We start from the raw sequence: 7,182 nt of genomic DNA, 5'->3' as shown, positions 1-7,182 counted from the left end.
ACAGACTTTCACATACCGTATCTGAAGTATTCACGTTTTTCCGGAACAAAGAGGGATCAGTTTCTACATTACATGAAATGTCTACATTACATGAAATGCAAACACGTCAGCTTGTTTACCCTATGTTTGCACCAGTGTAGCTACAGTTACATTGCAGCGTTCTCAGAAGTTCTGTAATACAAAATTATCATGATCATTGCCATGAGGCTATGAAAACAAAACCCAAGTTATAAAGTGTTATCAAATTAATAGTTCACTTTCTAACAATCATGATACTACAATAAGTGAGAATGAGTGAGGGAAACCCAAGTTTTGTTAGAAAGTGGTACGAAAAACAACTATAAAAGACTCCATTCTTTTTCGTCCTTGAAACGTCTCCAATAATATGTATGAATTTTTCAAAACATCAATTATGTAAAAGGAGCAGCTCCCTGTCTGTATGAAGTATTGCACTGTGTCTTTTCTATCATCATAAGCCAGACAAATACAACATTTCCTGTCTAAAGAAGAAACCAATCCGCAGCTGACTTGAAAACTTGAAAGGAGAATGGGGCTCCGTTCCAAGCTCCCTATACATCCGCTCCTCTGTCCTCATTCCTGCCCTCAATTCCCAAAGCAATCTCAAGTCAGTGGTGCTATTAAAACAATACTGCCTCATGCAAATTGCTACTGTCAAGCCCCCTGGTTTTATTTCTCATCCTTACTGCTGTTCTCTAGTGCTTTAATGGAGATTGTGCCAACCAGGTTTTGCAGCATACAATAGGATCAATAGTATCTATAGAGCAATCTGACAATGATCGCTGGCACTTTGAGGCTGAAAAGAGCAATACGGGACTTTGAATGCATGAAGACTTCATTTAGCACCGGTGCCAACAGACCAGGTAATTACAAACAGGGGCCACAAATCTAACCCGCAGCTGTACAGCTTCCAGATCGCACAACTCTTTGGTACAGTAACATAATTATCCTAATTGGCAGGTGGCAGGCTGTGCTATTGATATGTTTCAACGGCAATGTTAATGACTCTCCGTACACAGCATGTTAGCTCCCACTCATCCCTGAACACAGTGAAGGGAAAAAAGCTCTTCCCTCTTAACGTAAGATTTACCTTGTCGGTTTCATTAGCAACTGATTTACATGCTGGGCACTTTGGCACTGCTCAACTTCTCCTCACATACATTAGTCATAAAGTGTTGCAGTGTATGCAGGGGCACTCGCAGAGTACCCTGCTGAGTTCATTAGGACTGTCGTCTGCTGCAAGGAATATTCCTGTTTCTTCAACTCGGGTTGTCTCAGCTGAGGCCAGCACTCTTTTAGTAATGAGGCCTGTGCTGTAGGTCTGTGGGTGGGTCTCAGTCGGCCATCCGTGCATTTCTGAATAAAGTTAGCTCTTTGGTCTGAGAGAGTAAATTGACAGCTCAGAGGAGGAAATGAAAACTGAGTATGGCTTTGTTATAGTGAGTGGGAATGCTAATTTTGCTGCCCAAAACTTTTTTATTGATAACTGTTATGTCCCCACTAGGGATGAGGAAGTGCAACACACACCAGTTGGAATTGGTAATAGTTATAAGTAGTTTTATTATAGAACAGGGTGAAACTAAATGGAAGGCACGCAGCCTGAACAAACAAAAGGGCGCCGACTTAACTAAAGAACAAACGAAGGAAGGACTCTAACAAAAGGAGCCTGTGTAAATACAAAGAAATAGATAATAACGAACTAAATATAAACAAAAACCCTCACTGTCAAAGTGGTACAGTCTAAATAAAGGAAGCTGTAAGAAAACACAGCTGAGGCAAAGTACAATATCACACAATACTAACCACACAATACTAACCTAATCGCGGCACAACTACTCACAATAATACTATTCAACACTGACCACACAAATTAACCACTGTTTATCACATTTGCACACAAACGAGAGCAACTAGCGAGAGGCATCCGCTCACACAGGCACAGCAGAGCCTCCAGAGTGCTGATTGTCCCCAGGCTTTGTAGTCATCTCCCGCAGGTGCGCGCCAGCTGTGTGCTACGATTGGAGTGCGTCGGGCCCGGCGTGCTCCAATCACAATCTTCTGGAGGCGGACCAGGAGATTGCAGCCAATGACGTCAGGGCAACCGCACAGCTCATTTACATATAAGACAGGAGACGACCAGAAAGGCAGCAGCCGTAACAATAACAAATAGATATTTTAAAACCGAGACCGGCATGTAGGCAGAATAAATAGAATGATAGATGGTTTCAACACATCTAAAATAGCTTCCTGCTTTTTCCGACTGCAGCCCCCGCAGATCCAACCCAGTCTCATGGCATTTCGTGTTCACCAACACGATTTTTAATCTATTGATTCGTGTTCACCAACACGATTTCCCCCTTTTTTCCATGTTGCACAGCACGATTTTAAAAGCAATGTAATGGTAATGTATTTCGTGCCTGCAGCACGTCTTTTTCTCCGGTCGGGTCGTGGAAGACCAGAAGCTGTGTGGTTCATAAAAACATGTTCTTACTCAATATCAAGCCACAATTATTGCTTTTATTTTAAATCGTATAATTTCGGACTTTTGTTGCCGTCTGTGAGGAAAATAAATGGGGCTCAGAGCCAGAGCTTTTTTCCCTTCTAATTTGTTATTCTTTTCAAAATAACACACTGTTATTTACTCACCAATAACACACAATTATCCTTGCTTTTATTTATTGGTTTAATTCCATAATCTCTGGCTTTTTTGGCGTCCGTCAGGAACTGAATTTCAAAATAAAAATAACCGGAAACAGACGTAGGCATTTCGAGCGATTACCCAAGATCCTCAGCTATGGTTTAAGCTCGCTGATTGGATGTTTTAGCCGCAATGCATGCTGGGATTTGGTGTTTATATTATATGAAATCCTGAAAACATTTTAAAAGAATAAAATAATACTTAATTCCGAGTGCTCTTGCTTTTCTCTTTGAAAGTCATCACATAACGGCATTGTAATACACGGTTCGGCTGCATTACATATTACAGATCTGCCGTAGTTCTTTATTTATAGAGCCCTGATGAGAAGACCTTTGGAACAACTGGAAGAAATGCCGCCGAAACTGAATACTTGACGTGGATCATAAATATATCAACAATTAAACAACATCTTCAATTTATCTTCGCACAATACGTCTCCTTGCAGTATCAACACTAATTCGGCTGACTTTTACATTTGATCTAATTTATATTTACACCATAACGGTGCACAGCTGATATAAAAGGACTTGTAGTTTTTAAAGATATTATTGATTTTCTTTGAATATAAGAATGTAAATACTGAGTCTGAAATAATATAGCAATATGCTGTAAAATTATGTGAAAACATGAATAAAACTACACATCTTCAGATGTTGTACATACATAAGTGTCCTACACTAATAATACAAAGTTATTATGGCTGTGTATAACTTGTGTGCACCGCCTAGTGGTTAAAGCACGTTATTGAATTATTGTTTTTATGTGTTATATTATATGATTAAAAAAATATTAAGAGTACATACTTTCATAAGGAGAAAGTAGAAGGTCTGTGATAGAAATATAGAATATCAAAAATCAAGAAGATACTATAAGTGATCTCTACAATAAAACAGTTTAGTGCAGGATGTACAAAGCTATTAATAGGAGGAGGTGAAAAACAGAAAAACGAATTAACCTTTATTTAAACATTAAATAACAGATTAAGGTCTTCTTTTAAATAAGAAAGAAACGTTGGGGGTATCTATCTACAGATAAATATTAAGCCTGACAAAGTACTTAACGTCTAATATATTGCTTTCCTGCAATGTTAACTATGTTGAAGCACCTATTTAAACTGATATTATACATATGAATTATACTCTTATGTATGTAGATACATACATAAGATGAAATCTTGAAAGGGATGTGCAAAATAGCCATAATATACAGTCTTTAATTAACTATTAGTAGAGAATAACGAGTAATGAATATACTTTATTACTTGTTTCCATTCATGTCAATTGCAGATACATGTTTAGTCTTCTCAAGCACCAACTATCATATATCTCTCCTGATTGTGGGCACTTGACAATCACCTTACCTGAATTGTACTCAGGTGTAACTAAAGTCTGATTTAAGGGTTGTTTATATTTCACATCATTAATCAGAAAGTGGAGTGGAGTAAAAATACCAGGTTAACCTCTGAATTGTAGTGGAGTAGAATTACAAAGTAACAATGAGCTGTCATGTGGGTATATATTAATGCTATATATTAATGCTGCACATTATGGACACAAGCGATTTTCACCCATTTATTAATTATATGTTTTACATTTGATAACACCAATGTGTTTAATACTGGCAACTTCTAATTGTGGGAAAAACGAAAACGTTCAGTAGAGACGTCCCATAGAACATTTTGCGAAACACAATAGCCAGCATGTGTAGTTCTGGGGGGCGTTCGATTCCAGTTTTGGATAGTCTGGCGTGGTTTCGTTGCATTTCAAACAGCTGTTTGACGCTCGGCGTAACCTTGGCGCACTGCCACTCCAACATCCAATCCCAAAATTTGAAGATTAATCACGGGGACTGTAGTCCTAAACGATAGCTGGGGATTATGGGTAGTGTAGTGTCTTCGGCCATCCTAAACTCAGAAATGTTGACAATCGCAATGATGCTCGAAATGTCCCTTCCAGGGCTACGTCTGTTTCCGGTTATTTTTATTTTGAAATTCAGTTCCTGACGGACGCCAAAAAAGCCCGAGATTATGGAATTAAACCAATAAATAAAAGCAAGGATAATTGTGTGTTATTGGTGAGTAAATAACAATGTGTTATTTTGAAAAGAATAACAAATTAGAAGGAAAAAAAGATTTAAAAATACAGATTTCAGTATTCTGAGGCTCTGAGCCCCATTTATTTTCCTCACAGACGGCAACAAAAGTCCGAAATTATACGATTTAAAATAAAAGCAATAATTGTGGCTTGATATTGAGTAAGAACATGTTTTTATGAACCACACAGCTTTCGGTCTTCCACGACCCGACCGGAGAAAAAGACGTGCTGCAGGCACCAAACACATTACCAGTAGAAATACATTGCTTTTAAAATCGTGCTGTGCAACACGAAAAAAAGGGGAAAATCGTGTTGGTGAACACGAATCAATAGATTAAAAATCGTGTTGGTGAACACGAAATGCCATGAGACTGGGTTGGCAGATCAGCATCGACTAGACGGATTGCTAATGGTCATGTCAGGAATTCGCATCCCAAAGGTCACAAAAGATGTCTTCCTTTCAATTGAACTTTTGCCATTTTAAATGCTAATCTTAGCAGCCAGCTATATCAAAACTAAATCAGTGCTGCCAAGTCCAAGGTTGAAAATGGTCATTCTAATTTTGTTGCAAAAAGCAATTTCCATTGATAACTCAATGGGAACAAACAGACAACATCATAAAAACATTTAACCAACTCAATTGGTTAACTCTATTTTTGAGGAGATATCTCATTCAGTGCAAGGTTCTTACTAAATGACTACATTCTGTTGAAACAACTTTCATGGGTTTTTCCATGCTGGACAAAATCAATCACTGCTGTGTATTTCCTGCACTATTGTAGTTTTTGTCTACCTAATCCTGGTTTTTGTGCAGTTGCCATTTTCATATCAAAATTGAAATACCAGTTTTCAAGCATCCATCCAATGTCATATTTGCAGGATAGGCCTATTGTAACAGTAAGTATTGTTTTTGTCAATTTCATTTCAATATCACCTTTATTTTTGAGGTAGGCCTACTTCTAAAGATTTTTCAGCACTTTCCACAAGTTTTAATGTTCTGTCGTAGTGAGCAGCTTCTCCATTATTGTGTGGCATTGCATTGTGGGACAATAGTGTATACAGTGTATACACATGCCGACTTTTTTGTAGTGATTTTGTTAATTCCCACAGAACCAAGACTAATACTTGGCAACCCACAAATGATAAAGTCAATATCAATTAAATCAAATGTATTATCCTCTTATAACAACTTGAGGCATGCAATGAAGAGATGAACGACCACCTTAGTGTGCTAAAGGTCTGATCTGGCATCGTGGGATTATATTATGTATATTGTTGCTTTATTCAGCCGAAGGGCAAACCCGAGAAAGATATAAAGTGGAAAAAAAGGTTTCTTGTTTTGTGTGGCCTGTGGTTAGGTGAAAACACTGAATTATTCACTTTGTGGCTGGCTTCACCTGCTGCAGCTTCAAACCCACTTCATGTATGTGCTCCAAGTAATCACAACCAATACAAACGACTTTCCTTAATAGGTTTGGTGACAGTTTTGAACCTGCAATTTACATATACACCTGTAGATAAGTGCACTAAAATTGTAAGTTAAACAAAAGACACTAAACACAACCTGAACGCTCCCTTTACATCTTTTGTACAAGTCAAAGTGAAGCAAAACTGCTTTGCAACTTCAGAACTTCTGAGCCTCTAAACAAATAAGCTTTCCACCGTCAGTCATTATGTTAATTTGTTAATGCAGATTAAAAAGTAATTGTTAACTGTGTACACAGAATAATCTGCCTTTGCTGACTGCTGTGGAACAGATAAGAATAGGCGGCAGTGATGTCCAGTGTAGGGCATTATATGCTTCATTACACTCTTTTGTTCCTACTGTGCTTGTGTAAAAAGATTCAGCTGTAGCAGAACCCGCTGTAACCTTATCTGCCCCTTTATTTTCCCTCCACTCAGTCAAATTTCATCTGCAGTAATGAGGTGTTCATTTAACCTATGGCTTGTTCGTAGCACTTTGGAGGTTTGTCTTAATGAGAGACTAATCTGGACATTACTCACTGCACTGCATGTTGAGATGTCAGTGGTCATTAGCACATTTTGACCTTCTTCTTTCTTTTTCCATCTGTAAAACTCATAACATGTTAAAAATACTACCTACAGTTCAAGTGTAAAAGCTGTGATGCTTAATAAATTACACAACAAAATAAATAAATTACATTTTGCAAAGATGTGAGACTTTCAATAGTGGTTACAACTAATTGTTCATATTGTCTGCAGTATTTGCTAAATTAACAGATTTGACCATAACATTACAGAACATTGATTAAGGCCCATCACTATCCCAAATAAAACCAGTAGCCTACATCTTCTTTACGTTTAAACACTAAAACTAATAAAAACTAATTACTAAAAGCCTGTCCACACAGA

Source organism: Pseudochaenichthys georgianus, chromosome 1 (assembly GCF_902827115.2).
Source record: "Pseudochaenichthys georgianus chromosome 1, fPseGeo1.2, whole genome shotgun sequence".
NCBI classification, from domain to species: Eukaryota; Metazoa; Chordata; class Actinopteri; order Perciformes; family Channichthyidae; genus Pseudochaenichthys; species Pseudochaenichthys georgianus.
This window is presented reverse-complemented; position numbering follows the sequence as displayed.